This window comes from Hesperophylax consimilis, chromosome 23, assembly GCF_061612785.1.
Source record: "Hesperophylax consimilis isolate HC1 chromosome 23, BYU_Hcon_1.0, whole genome shotgun sequence".
Classification (NCBI taxonomy): Eukaryota; Metazoa; Arthropoda; class Insecta; order Trichoptera; family Limnephilidae; genus Hesperophylax; species Hesperophylax consimilis.
The window spans coordinates 30,355,646-30,371,123 of record NC_142858.1 but is presented as its reverse complement, the minus strand read 5'-3'; the positions used below and the strand labels follow the sequence as shown (position 1 = coordinate 30,371,123).

The 15,478-nt window shown below is 35.0% G+C and overlaps 1 non-coding gene across 1 annotated transcript; it reads right to left on the bottom strand.

Moving 5' to 3' along the window:
• Window positions 1–11,993: 11,993 nt before the first annotated feature.
• TRNAA-GGC (transfer RNA alanine (anticodon GGC)) lies at window positions 11,994–12,066 on the bottom strand. The gene has a single exon. It is a non-coding gene; the product is annotated as a tRNA-Ala (tRNA).
• Between the last annotated feature and the right edge of the window lie 3,412 nt (window positions 12,067–15,478).

Here is a 15,478-nt window from a genome sequence, read left to right as displayed (position 1 = left end):
TGTAAACAGTGAGAGTTGAAATGAGGACACCAAATGGTTGCATTGTATTCAACCTGACTTCTAACCAGAGACGTGTATAGTAATTTTATAGTTTTTATGTTATTAAAGTCTTTAGCGATTCTGAGAATAAATCCAAGCATTTGTAATCTCTTACTGGTAATGCTATTAATGTGATTCAAGAAGCGTAATTTGGAGTCAAAGATAACTCCAAGATCATTGAATTCAAAAACTCTTTTTAGATTGGCATTGTTAATTGAGTAGTCGAATAATAAAGGGGTTTTAGATCTATGGAAACTGATCGTTTGGCATTTGTTGATATTAAGATGTAATTTGTTTACGATGCACCATTCATAAAGTTTATTTAAGTTCATTTGTAGAGTTACACAATCAGAAGAATTACCGATCGATTTAAACATCTTTAGATCGTCGGCGAATAGAAGAAAGTGAACATTATCGAAAATTAGTGAAATGTCATTAATAAATAGTAGGAAAATAATTGGTCCTAGGTGGGAACCTTGGGGGACCCCACTTGAGGCAAAAAAAGTGTAAAAGTTGTGGAGGTAATTTTTACAGATAATTTTCTGTATGATAAGTAACTTCTAAGCCATTCGAGGAAGTTACCGCTTATTCCCAAGTGTTCTAATTTTTCCAATAAAATGCGATGAGAAACAGTATCAAAGGCTTTGCTAAAGTCAGTATAAATTGTATCAACTTGAAAACCCTTAGACAGTGCATTAGAAATAAAATTTTCGTAAAGCAATAAGTTAGATGACGTAGATCTGTCTGGCATAAAACCATGTTGAAATGTTGATATAATTGGTTTAATTTGATGCATGATTTTACTTAATATAATCTTTTCTAAAAGTTTAGGTAGTGATGACATAATACATATGGGTCTATAATTTTCAATTTGACATTTATCTCCTTTTTTAAAAATAGATGTTATAAAGCTACTTTTCCAAATTTCAGGAAAACAACCTGTAGATAAGGATAAATTGAAAATTATAGTAATAGGAAGAGCTAGAACATGAATATAGTTTTTAAGTAATATTGAGGGAATCATATCTGGCCCCGAATTCGACCTGGTATCCAGCTGTTTGATAAAAGTGACAACATCATTTACTACCACATGGATGTTATGCAAGTTGAGTGAGCTTTCGGTATATTGGGGTTTATCAGATAATATGTTGTCATTGTCTTCAACATATACACTCTTGAAGAAATCTGCAAATAAGTTTACAATATCGTTTTTGTCATGACCCACTTTTTTCCCGTAAAACATTGTACCGGGAAAGTTAGAGTTATTTTTCCGAAAGGAGTTAGCGTAATTCCAAAATTTATTAATGTTTGTTAACATAGAATTTTCAACATTGTTGGTGTATTTCTAAAAACATACTTTCGATTTCCTAGTACAATCTTTACGCAGAATGGAGAATGCGATATAATTATCTAGCGTTCTATTTATTTTATAACGTTTGTGGGCAATTTTTTTTATCGTACGTTAGATTAATTAGTTCAGAATCGAACCATTTAGGGAATTTAGAAGTGTAATATTTTTGTAGGGGTACAAATCTATCGATTGCTTGATAAATTACATTGTAAAAGTATTCTAAGGCCTCATTTAAACTTGAGCTTTTATAAGTGAGATCATAAGCCCAGTTATAAGTAGATAAAAATTCTATAATTTTTGGGTAATCTGCTTTTTCAAAATTACGCTTGACAATCGTGGGGTCAATTACCTTAACATAAGTATTGAGGTAATTGATTATTAGAGGGGGTGGTATTTATCGAATGGAAGAATCATTTCATCAGAGGCATACACATTAACACTAGAAGAATTTGTAAAGACAAGATCGAGAAGACGAGAATTGATGTTGTACACATGGTTTTTCTGATGCAGATTTAAAAAGTTCGGCATTTCTATAATTTCATGGGAGCCATGATTGATGTTGTCCGGACTCGAGGACGCGATGTTCTCAATGTCCCATACAATATTTGGGAGGTTGTAGTCACCCATCAGAATAAATGTAGCATCAGGAAATTTTCTTCGCATAGTTTCAACTTCAAGGTGGTGCTCCTTATATGTTTGCAGGCCGGAGGATGGTGGTATATATGTGCAACCGATTATAAGTTTTTCATTTTTTAAGGAAACCATTACAAACACTTGTTCAAGATGTTTGTGAAGGCATTTCAGTTTCTTCGAATTCAGTTTGGTTGAAACTGACAATAGTACGCCGCCACCTCTTGTTTTATTGCTGGAACTTTGACATCTGTCGTTTCTGTAAATGAAATGATCTAAAAACCCCAGTTCTTGATCGTTTATGCCAGGATTTAGCCATGTTTCAGTAAGGGCATAAATTTCGTAATTCATCGTTGGTAATGTACATTTTAGTTCTTGAAGTTTCGTTCTCAGTCCTCTTACATTTTGATAATATATTATTAGTTTGTGGGTCAGTTTTTTGGATTTAATTTTACAATTGTTGGGTGATTATTAATGTACTTGATTGTAATGTCTTGCTCACCCGATGATTGCCTATTTTTTAGTTCGATTCGTAAATTATTTAGATAGTTCCTTTGAGCAACAGATTGATCAGGGTACATGCGGATGTTATTCTTCAGCAAGTGTTTTTTGCCGAGTAGGATTTTTGGCCATTTAGACTCAGTGAACTCGACTTTTACACCCCTCGGTTTATTAGTATCCCTTTTCCCGATTCTGTAAACTTTCAGGTCAAGAGAATTGGTAGAGTTGTCCAGGTCGAAAATGATTTTTTTTTTATGCTGGTGGTGTCGTCTTTCATAATATCAGTCTGGGTTATTGCTTTGCTTTCGGGGAAGTTACATATTATAATATTTTTTTCCCTTAAATTTTGATCATGCATCTCAGCAATAATATCCCAGATGTTATTTGTTTGCAAATTAGTAGTGGTAACAGCAGGAGGAATATTTTTGTACACTGATAATTCGCCTTCTAGGGTAGCCATTCTTGCAGCCATTTGGCCTATGGACCCTAGGATATTATTAGTTTTGGGCATTATTTTGGCAATATGCTCCTTGGTAAATTTGTTATTGGGATCCATCACAATATTTGTTAGTGCATTGATGGCATCTTGTGCAAGGGATATGTATGTCTGCGCATCCATGATGAGTTCGGATTTAGGTTAATAAAAATTAAAAATGAATAGTAGGTTGAACTCCCCTGATTACTGTCTGGAATCAAGTTCACTTACAGGTAGTAGTGAGTAGGTATCAGTACCTACTACGGTCTCATAAGGCGTGCGGAAATGCAGGTTACCTGCCTTTGGTGTAACAATAATATTAAATATTGAATTTAAGTAACGTTATTATTATTTGTTATTAAAACTTCGGGCTTTTATTTTGTTGTTGAGGACACAAAGAAATGAACAGATTCACAACTTTTACACTGGAACACAATGGCACAGGAATAGTGTGTTAAGTTTTATTTTAAATATTTTGTGGACAGAAATAATTCGTGACTGGTTTGGTTTACTGTTGGCGAGTGAGTGAACATTAAAATTGTAATCAGGTACTGATTATCACTTCAATTATTGTCTATGGGTTTTTTTTTGACGGCCACATATGAGCGCAACATAGGAGGAAAGGAATTATTCTTGCGGGTTTTGACACTTACCCACAGGGCCCAGTTGGGCTCGGACTCTGTGGGGATGTCAAAGTGCCAAGTTGATAACGATTGTGAATTTTAAAAGTCGAGCGGAGCAAATGCTCGAATTTATTTGATCCAGGCATCCGATCCTGAAACGCGGATTATTGCGATCATGGGCAACATCGCGAGTAAATACGATTAATGCGCGATTTAAATCTGAACCCGGGACAGTGAAACGCGGTCAATGGACACCGGGGTGCGAGATTCCGTTTCGAGAGTAATCCACAAAAAGGGCGGCAATCCTCACTCGCTTCGCGCGTAATACCCGACAGGAGCAGGCAGTAATTGACAATTGATCGGTTTTGTATCATATTTGAGAGCGGAATCGCCTATTTCCCGCCGTACCACACACGCCTCGCGGTCCTCGCGAATACTCGGATGGATGGTAACCGGAGGCCATTGCAGAGGAACTGATAGTCCCTGGGCTGGGACTGAACGAGAGACGGAGCTGGCGGGCTGGTCGCCCGCGCTGAAGCAGTCGCGGACCCTTGAAGGAAGGCGTCTCCATCCATCCTCAGCATAGCTAGTTAGATAGGGTTTTGGTATACGGTCTGTGATGGGGGGTAAGTTTATATAATATCTTTTCTGTAAAAACCACTTATGTTTGAAATAGAGATTATTGGTCCTATTAGAGAAATTGGCTTTCATTAATACTCAGCAGATCTGCTTGCGAATAAGCACCCTATGCCCATCCCTGAGGGAGGGTTTCATGTGTCTACCACAGCGCTCGGCATACTTTGTCACTCAAAGTTTGGCGTTCTAGTTTCCTACGGAAACAAAGCCGACCACTGTGTTGGATGAAAATCACTATGTAAGTACCCACGTATCATCACATTTATACGTCATCTCACAGTATTTCCTCCTCTTTATCACTTTTATACGTCATCTCACAGTATTTTCTATTCTTTATCATATTTATACGTAGTCCTACAGTATCCCTCCTCTTTATCATATTTATACATCGTCTCACAGTATTCCCTTATGATATTCTACTACGATACTAAGGACGCGTTGTTTCATAGAATTTCAAAGTTAAAATTCAAGTTCTGTGAAAGTTGTATTCAAGTTCAGTTGTCATTTCAGTTATGTGAAACAACTAACCAATAATGACATAATAACACAACTTGAATTGAACCTTTACATAATTAGAAAATTATCTGTAGATTGTTTCAAATTCTGTGTAACAAACAGTTCTCAGTCTTTATTATAATAAAAAATTTTGTTTCTTCATATGAAGCGGTTACTTTGTGATGTGACATTATAATTTAAAATTAAACGATAACTTTGTAAACATCACTTATAGGTAAATACTTAATGCCGACCGGGTTTCGCTACAACCGTAGCTTCATCAGGACAGTATAATACTAAACAAGAAAAGCCAAAAACGTCAATAGCAAAGTCATCAACAACCCAATAAACCTAAATAAAAGCCCTATACTCAGATTGTTCCCTATTGACAAAGAGCACTCGCCTCTCAATCTCCCACCTATCCCTACCTCTTCCACTGTAGCTCAGACTGTCTACTTACCGTGATATCAACACATGTTAATTTATATTTTAGATGTTTAGTATTATACTGTCGTGATGAAGCTACGGTTGTAGCGAAACCCGGTCGGCATTAAGTATTTACCTATAAGTGATGTTTACAAAGTTATTGTTTAATTTTAAAAATATTGATTAATTGATTATTTTTTTTCCTTTTTGTCTTCACTTCCTATTTATTTTCAATTCAAATAGATTGTGTACAGTATATAAATTTCTTATTATGTTAAAGGGCGAATTGTAAATTGACTTTTTTTCTCTTTAAACGCTATACAAATATGAATAGGGTAGGGGTAAATAATTAATTAAATCAAAATATTAATTTCTGCTGTCTGTGCGTCCAGCGTAACGAAAATTACTTTTAATTTGTGTGTCATTTTGAACGTTGTAACTGATGGTGTGAAGAATTCAGGCAAGCGATAAAGTACCAACCTATAAATGTTATTTTTTTTAACAGAAAACTTTTTGTATGCCTTTTTCAATTGGGACTAATTTGTCAAGAATTCAGACTAATTCGTGACCCTTTAACATGTCAATAGTAGCTGCCTTTAATGAATTTTATTTATTTTTGTTATAAAGATGCTCAAAATACCATGTCTTTAGGTACTTACCTTGTCTATGATATGTAATAAACTCTTGTGTTTTGACAGCGTACAAGTTAAAATTTTTAAAAAAGAATTCTACGAATTAAATACTATAAAATAAATAATAATGACTTGTTTTGGCTGTTTGTAACTTCTGTGAATGTGTAATCAATTCATGTCACAGTACAATGACACATTAACGTCGTAATGTATGGCATCCGCAATTTCCTCCCCACGCGAAGTAATCTCATCTTCCAGGAAGAATGTAAATCTATTTTTATACTATTTATTTACTCTTTTATACCCCCAACGAGCTTTTATGCAATGTTTATTAAGAAAATATTACTTATGTAATATGATATTATGTAGCCACTATAAAATATCAAGTTAGTTTCATTCTAAAGAAATTAAATTTTGCGATTTCATTATTAACAATGAATATTGTTTTTCGCTTCATTCGAACTCAAAATCAGTGTAATTTATTTCCAACACAGAAGTAGAACGACTGACCGAGCGCGGAGAAATAATAATATACGAAGTTTACATGAATCACCCAAAGTGTGGAACATGGTGTATGTTTGCTGGCCGTTTGGCTCAGGGTCGGACCTGGCTCTGAAGAGTCAGCTTCTGGAGCAGGATACGAGTGGCTTTGATCTCCACACAATGAGCGATGGAAGCAGATGCAGCGGTGACAATCCTGATGGATGATCCTTTATTTTTACCTATTTTTTATGATGTTTTCATCGGGTTATTATGTTTTTTTTCAATTTTTTTATTATTCTCAAATTTCCTGCTCTACTAATATTTTTAATTAAAAAATAATGTTTAATTAAAAAAAAACAAAATGTCTCAGTTTCACTATTGACAGTCATAGTCTATCTCTCGAGTCGCAAATCTCAAGGGCCATAAGTTTTGCTTTTATCTTCTAAGACAGATAAAATCAATCTGAAAATGCCTTTCATGTGTTGAATTTGGCAGCCACCTCTGGTCTGGAGCCCCAACATACCTTCAAAAAACGTTTAACACTTTGCTGAAATGGGCGGTCCGTTTGATGGATTCCCCTATCTTAACAAGCGGATTGCAATCTTTAGAGCACCTGCAACAGGTAGGTATGCTGTCGCTATGTTGAGTTTCAGACAGCCTTGCAGGGTCCATAATCATGGCAGATGTGTAGTTATGTTGAGTTTCAGACAGCCTTGCAGGGTCCATGATCACGGCAGATGTGTAGTTATGTTGAGTTTCAGACAGTCTTGCAGGGTTCATGATCACGGCAGATGTGTAGTTAAGTTGAGTTTCAGACAGCCTTGCAGGGTCCATGATCACGGCAGATGTGTAGTTATGTTGAGTTTCAGACAGTTTTGCAGGGTTCATGATCACGGCAGATGTGTAGTTAAGTTGAGTTTCAGACAGCCTTGCAGGGTCCATGATCACGGCAGATGTGTAGTTAAGTTGAGTTTCAGACAGCCTTGCAGGGTCCATGATCACGGCAGATGTGTAGTTAAGTTGAGTTTCAGACAGCCTTGCAGGGTCCATGATCACGGCAGATGTGTATTTATGTTGAGTTTCAGACAGTTTTGCAGGGTTCATGATCACGGCAGATGTGTAGTTAAGTTGAGTTTCAGACAGCCTTGCAGGGTCCATGATCACGGCAGATGTGTAGTTATGTTGAGTTGTAGACAGCCTTGAAGGGTCCATGATCACGGCAGATGTATAGTTATCGATTTGAGTTATGTTGAGTTTCAGACAGTCTTGCAGGGTTCATGATCACGGCAGATGTGTTAGTTATCGTGAAAATTGAGTTTGACCTCATTCAATGTATTAAATGTGGTTTTCAAACCGGAATTCGTAGTATCCGGTATTGGATGGTCCGCCAACTATGTAATGTACTACGAATACATTGAATTTGTTGATGAGTACAATAATTTTTTATCGAAAACCAGAGCCATTTTAATTTAATTTTTAATATAAAATTTACAAATCAGTTGAAAAAACTTTTTGAAAACTATCGATATCATCGGTGTGGAGAAACACATTCAAAGTGTCATCTTTATTTTGGATTGTCTGTACTTATGTAAAAAAAGCGAATGATTTTTTTAAAAATAAAATAATTACAATTGATTTTCTGATTTTGCGATAACATATCCGGGTCCTAGGACAAGTTAGATATTGGTGTTGGGAGGTTAGCGTGGTCTGCAGCTTTGGCTCTCCGTGAATTGTGACTCTTTCCTCCATGAACATATCCGATGCGGCCATTCACAATTTAATTAATTCAAATAATATAATGCATATTTGCCGCATGTTCCAGAGTGTATTAAATAATATAATATACTCAGTATTGAACCAGTATAAGACTGCCACTCAGAATTAAAACATTACTCACTTAATAGCCAGGTATTTCCCCACTTTCCTCTTCCCCATCTCTTTCTTCTCCCCACTACCTCACAACATACCCATAATTGGGGATGCCATAGTCTAACTGGTTCCAGAAGGTTGGGATCAATATAGGAAGCAATTAGGAGTTGTGCGGTATTCACATAAGAAATACCGCGTGAGCTGTAAGTAAGTGAGAGGTTTTTCTTCATTCGGAATGTATAAACGTCAGTACCAGTGTTGCCAACAAGGACGATATATCGCCATTTAGGCTACTCAGAGCGAGAATCGGCGCCAAAAAATCTAAAAGGCGACTGGTCGCCAATTAAGCTACTTCAAAAACATTTATTTTTCTGGGGACAAATTTTATATTTTCTTGAAATTCTCTAGCTACCCCCCCCATGAATTTATTTTATTTTCTGGGGAAAAATTAATTTTATTTTTTTGAAATTCTCTAGCCACCCCCCCCCACGAAATTTTTATTTTCACGTAAAAACATCAATTTTAAACATGTCCCACCTAACAGCAAATTCGGCTACTTTACGCTACCTTATGTATGAGAAACGGCGATATTAGGTCAAGATCCGTTGGCAACACTGAATTACTGAACAGAAATTTCCGAACGTTTGCGTCGGCACAAACAAAGTGTATGCAATAGCTGCGTTCCACATGACGTCATTAGGTTTTTTCCATTCGGTTTCTCCGAACGCGCCGGCTCGCATTCGGAACCTGCGTAAGGAATTTGTTCCGTTCGGAACTAAAACGAACGTGTGCGGCAGTTAATGTATTTTCTACTGATTCCGTGCATTCGGATGTCCGAATACGGAAAACGAATTCGGAAATCGAATACGGAAAACGTATGTATGCGGCCAGCCTTAATCCAGAATGTATGCAAAAGTCGTGCAGTGCAATATATTCCATATTTTAAAATAACAGACGAATAATGAGAATACACAGATAGGCAATGCGGAATAGAAGTGAAAAATGTGTGCAAGCGGCCGTTTATGGAGGATATTTGAATTATATAATATTCCCGTCTCCAGAGGGCCGTCCGGGGGGACATCCAGGCAACCATGGCAGTAATGATTGTGTTATTTGATTGGCGTAGTCTGCGTTATAAGCTTCCCACGTGGTGGCGGAGAAGCGCTCTCAAAGAGTGCACTCGTCCCTCCAGGAACATTTCCGTAGCGCTACAGTATCTCGGTAGGCGGAACAGTTGGCGATAAACATTTTTTTTATTTTTTATTTTTTAGTAAATTTTTTGTTGCATACATATAAATAAATAAATTTTATTTTAAGTTAAAAAGAAAAACTTTTTTTTTTAAATCTTATATGTAGATATAAGAAAAAAAATAATACAATTAAACAAAAATATAGTACAATATATGCATAATATCAAAAAATCCCAAATAGACATCGCCAGTTCGTGGGTATACTTATGTTCTATTATGCGGTTAAGATTATAAATTATAACATTATGTTGTATTATTGTAAGCGACTTTTAGCTTTTGCCATTGGGATGCAGTGTAATCTACCACAGTACCAGAGATGTGCCAAATGGGTACCTAAAACCATTTGAAATGCAAAATGGAAATGGTTCAAAACTTTTCCATTTGAAAATGCAAAATGCAAAATGGTTTTTAGAAAAGCATTTCAAATGCAAAATACAAACTACCTATTTTCAAATTGCATCGAAAATGCAAAATGGTTTCTCAGGTCAAACAATTAAAATAATTATAGAATTTTTAAACAATTTTGTAATTTTTATTTTTTTTTTTATTTGGTACAATATTTTTTACATTTCAAGTTTTCCAGTAATGTAGGCCTCACTGGGTGGCTTGCCCGTGCTGAGGCCTTCATTTTGTAATATGAAAATATAATCTACATAATACATTTAAAGAGAAATTATCATGTAATATGTTTGTTCTACATTGATGTCCATTTAATAATGGACATCAATGTAGAACAAACATATTACATGATGGTAAATCCAAAAACATCACGACTACAGATTATGAAACCACAAAAAAATTGCGCGGGACTAATGTTGCCAACGTAAAAACATATAAACTGCTATCTAACATTTAATATTACAGCGTCATGGCCCCACGTTCAGTATATGAATCAGTCAAAACAAAAGGAAGGTGGGTGTCTAAACGAGATTTCAAAAAACCACCATCTCCTTTTCTAATCCCTTAAAGCAGCATTTTGTTGCTTCTTGGTGAAATTTTGCAAACTACATTAATAAAATAAGAGAAAAATTACTGTCTACATCTGTGTTAGGCCTGGGCAATGCCGGAGATTTCAGCTAGAAACATATACAGGGTGTTAAGGGACGTCCTTGAAAATTTTAAATTTCAAATACAATTAAACAAAAAAATCTTTCACGCGTCGACACTGGGCACTTAGCTGACTTACAGCTCAACCCCTCACATCGACCCTTGCCGTCCAATTTCTGTTGATTTTTTTATTTTTGTAGAAAAATTAAATAAAACATATATATCAAAAAAGTCACCGTAGACCAAATCACTTACATTCCATATCAGATACATTTTTTATTCCACATAATGTCAGGAATCACTGGTTAGGAGCATGTCACGTATATCCTTTAATACCCTGAATAATATTCATGATTTCAAATGACATATTTATGAAACAACTCAATTTAATTAAATAAAATTCACTTACGCACGCCGGTATTTGGACCCGCGACCTACAGAATGCTAGACGAGAGCCTTATTATATTATTAGATGTAGGCTGTGTTTTCGACCTTCAAATTTTAGACATAAAACTTATTCTTGCATTAGCAGTCATTTTTTAATATGAAAACACACTTTCCTCAGGAAAATTCTTAGGCTTTTCCAAACTTTTTTGTTTGTTTATGTAGTTACGTGTTGCGCAACTACAAAAATTGTCGTGTGCCCACTAAAGTGGTAGATGTACCAACCTCCACCTAAGCGGAGTTAGTGTCTCACCCAAATATCAATCTTGACTTGTGCCACTGGAGAAATACTGTGGAGAGAAATACGTACGCAGCTCGTGCAAGAAAACTAATTAGAGCCATCTTCTGCGACATTGAAATCCTCCAAGTTTCTTGATAAAAGAACACGTGTTTGAGCTGCGGCGCCAACGCTACCTCCCTCATTATTATTCCGAGAGCAATCCATTCATGCAAATGACGAAAAAACACAGAGGATACTCAGTCATTTATTACACATAATCAAAATGATATTAAGAAGTAGTCCATGTTTAGTAAATAAGTTTTGCATAAATAAAAGCTATAGATAATAAAATATATAAAAAATAGATGTATTAAACAAACCTAACCTCAATTGTTCTGCCGGTATTTAAGTGGAAGATCCTCCGAGGAACATTGACTCCTTCGTACCAGTGCTTGGTTGAAAAACACACCAAACGCCCATCCAACATTCGTACAATTGGTTTTCGATTGGTGAATGCTGAAAAGACTGGGAAAGGGGAATGTTGGGAAACACCTAGCTATTATTGGGGTATGCTGTGAAGCTAAACATAGTGGGAAAGGGGAATGTTGGGAAATACCTAGCTATTCAGATTAGGTCTTAAACCCAAAACCACTATTAAAATGGGGGAGAAAACATTTATATAAACACATCTAATGAATACATTACATGCTAAGGCAGTTAAACTCTTAATAATCATACATGTTCATATTACGTATAACTATGAAAATGTTTTTTTAACTTTGCAATATTTATAATTATAATTATTTTAATAAGCAATAATTATTAGCCTGAAACACTCATCCACATTGAAAAATCTGCTGATAAAAGATACATGACGCCAACGGGACTTGAACCCGTGTCCTTTCGATTGCCGGTCGACAGCTCTGACCACTGAGCTATGGCGGCTTATCTCTTATCCGCGAAATAATTCAATATATACAAGTGTTTCATTGAACAATTACTGCTTATTACATTTTTATCAGGAGATTTTTCAATGTGGATGAGTGTTTCAGGCTAATAATTATTGCTTATAAAAATAATTGTTACCCTTTGTGCTATGCATAAAAAATCTTGTCTTAAAACAATAGTTTACCATAAAAAATAATTTATAATTATATTATAGATAACATTATCTGAAAAATTACCATAATTTTGAGGCTCCTTCCGTACACGTGGAAGTAGGACAGTAGTACAGCAAGTAGGTTACATGTGAGACGCGTAAGAGGAGATGCAGGTGCAGGTAATGAAATCCTTGAGAATAGTGCTTTATATCACAACTTTTCTTTTCTTCCTTAGATGATTACATTCTTAGATAAGGTAGAATTTTCTTTTTAGTTCTTGCAGAAAAATAGCAAATATGAAAAGAAAAATCTTTTCGGAGGTAAATTTAGAAATGTAAATAATACTAGTGGACTTATCGATGGTTCGGAGTAAAGTTTTGTGGTGAATTCTACTCAACCAGATGTAATATTTTAAATCGAATATAAGAAATGCAAAAAAACTAAAATTAGTTATACTTTGAATACAGGCGTAAACATTTCCCTTACACTTTTCGCTCTAAAAGATGTCATGTGAATGCAATTTTATATTCTTTAATAATTGGTTTGTATTTCGGCAAAAGTATTCGTGTCCAACTCCCCTCCAACCTCCCCATTGAATTCCATTACGAAACAAGTTTTGTGTTTTGTTAATATCAACGACATAAATATACCATGAAAAGCATCCCATATGTTTTGTATTAACACTGCTTCTGCATTTTTTCATTGCACTGCCTATGTCATCTTTGGGGTGCGGTGTGGGGGGTCTTTTAAAGCAATGTTACAAATAATCTTATTTTATAATATATACTAAGATGTGTAAAATTCAGAAAACAAAAGAAAGGAGAAAAAAACTAGTTAGGAAATCGGCGTTATACCTACCTTAAAATTTTGTAATATTTATATTTCATACACCCTATATTGACGTTATGGGGGTTTTGTTCTCAAGAGGGTTTTATAGTGCTGACTATATAATGTCATAATATATCAGTTAAATACAGGAATAAGAAAATTTAAAATAAAATGTTAAAAAATAACACTTAAATGAGGGATTAGTACGAAGACATCAGAAAGTATAAAATCTATACAAGCTCTAGAAGGTTATAAAAGTAAGACATACAGAGTGTTAAGGAACGTACTTAACACCCTGTATAAGAAGACATAGATTATATTAATATTGAGTACAGTATTTTATCTCCTGTGCAGTTAAGTAGAACTGCGGCTTACCCTATAATATCAATAATACCTTTAACTTCTGACATTTCCCAAACATTCCGATGGCAGCGAGCTATTTGTTGCGCGTGTGTGTGTGCAGTGTGTGTGCGTCTGTGTGTGCACTTTTGCGCCTTGCTTTCCCTCATACATTTTAATGGATTTTATGTTAAATTATATTCTTTATTTCACGTTAGTAAATTATAGTAAACTACTTTTTCTTAAAATTTGTTTTTTAATTAATTTATGAGAAACCGCACAAGAGTTCCTACAGCTCGAAATATTAAAGGGGACATGAAATCTGTATTTGATGGTTTAGAAAGGCAATAAAATATTTGTACAATTGTGAGAAATTTTTCAAAAAGATTTCAATATCTTTAATAATAATATTTCAGCTGGACAGAGCGGCGTGTGCAATGCTCTGCCTGCCATAAAAGTTTACATTTAATTTAATAATAATAATTCAGCTGGACAGAGCGGCGTATGCAATGCTCTGCCTGCCATAAAAGTTTACATTTAATTTAATACATAAAAATTCAATATAGAAATAAATAAAAAAATGAATAAATTGATGAAAACTTTAGGATTTTATGGTGGCTTGAGTGAAATTCTCCTTCTCTGGTGTAGAGGCGCCTGCCACTGGGCAACGGCCTGGACAAGAGTGTTGTCAGATCTCTGGTAGCTCTGACTCGTCCCAGCTATTCTGTGGCGCATCAAAGCAGCGAACCCTTGCACCCTTCCTTCGGTGAACATCTGATCGCCAGGGGAGGCCAAATAGGGCTAAAAAATAAAATAAAGTATAAAAAATATCTAATATATAAAATACAAATATATATTCATAAATATATATTTATCCCTATCAAAATATTTAATTTATTCGATAATTCAAAACACACAAAATTCTGTCTTTCCTCCTTCATATAATCCTGGTCTCTTCGTGACTCGCATTAATAAATCCTTTCCTACAGCCCCTAACTTAACCCGCCTCATAAGGCTACCCAACCGGATAGCGACATAGCTCCCCTGTTTTTACATTGTACAGCGTCACATAAAAAAATGTGTTTTCAACATCAAAATTGACAATAATTTATAACTTCAACTTGAACACAGAATGCTACATGAAACTAACTAAATAGCTTTGCTGAACTCACCTTATTTTTGTTCAATTATATTTTCATTATGTAATCCACGTTTTACGTAATCAAGAACATTTTATTTGCTAGGATTTAATGACTGTGCGGAACGGAGTGTTTTTGTTTGTTTTCGTAAATTGTACCTCGGAACCTACATTCTAAGATTTAATGACTATGTGGAACGGAGTGTTTTTCGTAAACTGAACTATGGAACCTATTTTATACTAGGATTTAATGTCTGTGTGAAACGGAGTGATTTTGTTTGTTTTGTAAATTGAATTTTGCTAAGATTTAATGACTATTTGAAACGGAGTGTTTTTGTTTGTTTTCGTAAATTGAACCACGGAACCTACATTTTGCTAAGATTTAATGTCTATGTGAAACGGAGTGTTTTTGTTTGTTTTCGTAAATTGAACCACGGAACTTACATTTTGCTAAGATTTAATGACTATGTGAAACGGAGTGTTTTTGTTTGTTTTCGTAAATTGAACCACGGAACTTACATTTTGCTAAGATTTAATGACTGTCTGAAACGGAGTGTTTTTGTTGTTTTTCGTAAACTGAACCACAGAACCTATTTTTCGAAACATTTTTAGAAATATTTTTTAACAATATTTATCAAATTAGAAAGAGCAAAAACCGCCACCGAGTTTTAAATAAATTCAATTTGCTTAGAATTCATTAATAGGAATATCAAAATCAACGTGCTACACTAGGGCCTCTAGCGGCTAGAGTTGTTGATGATATTACCACTATTTCACTGGAGTTGGATGTGTTATTAAAGTTATAGCGTGTTTGGTACAAATGTACATATATTAATATTCTTTTTATTACTTGAAATGGTTATTTAATATTCACAGTATTTTTTTCTTTCTATATTATTTACCATTAGTGTCATGGTTGAACAAGAAGGGGACACCCGACAGAGACATTTGC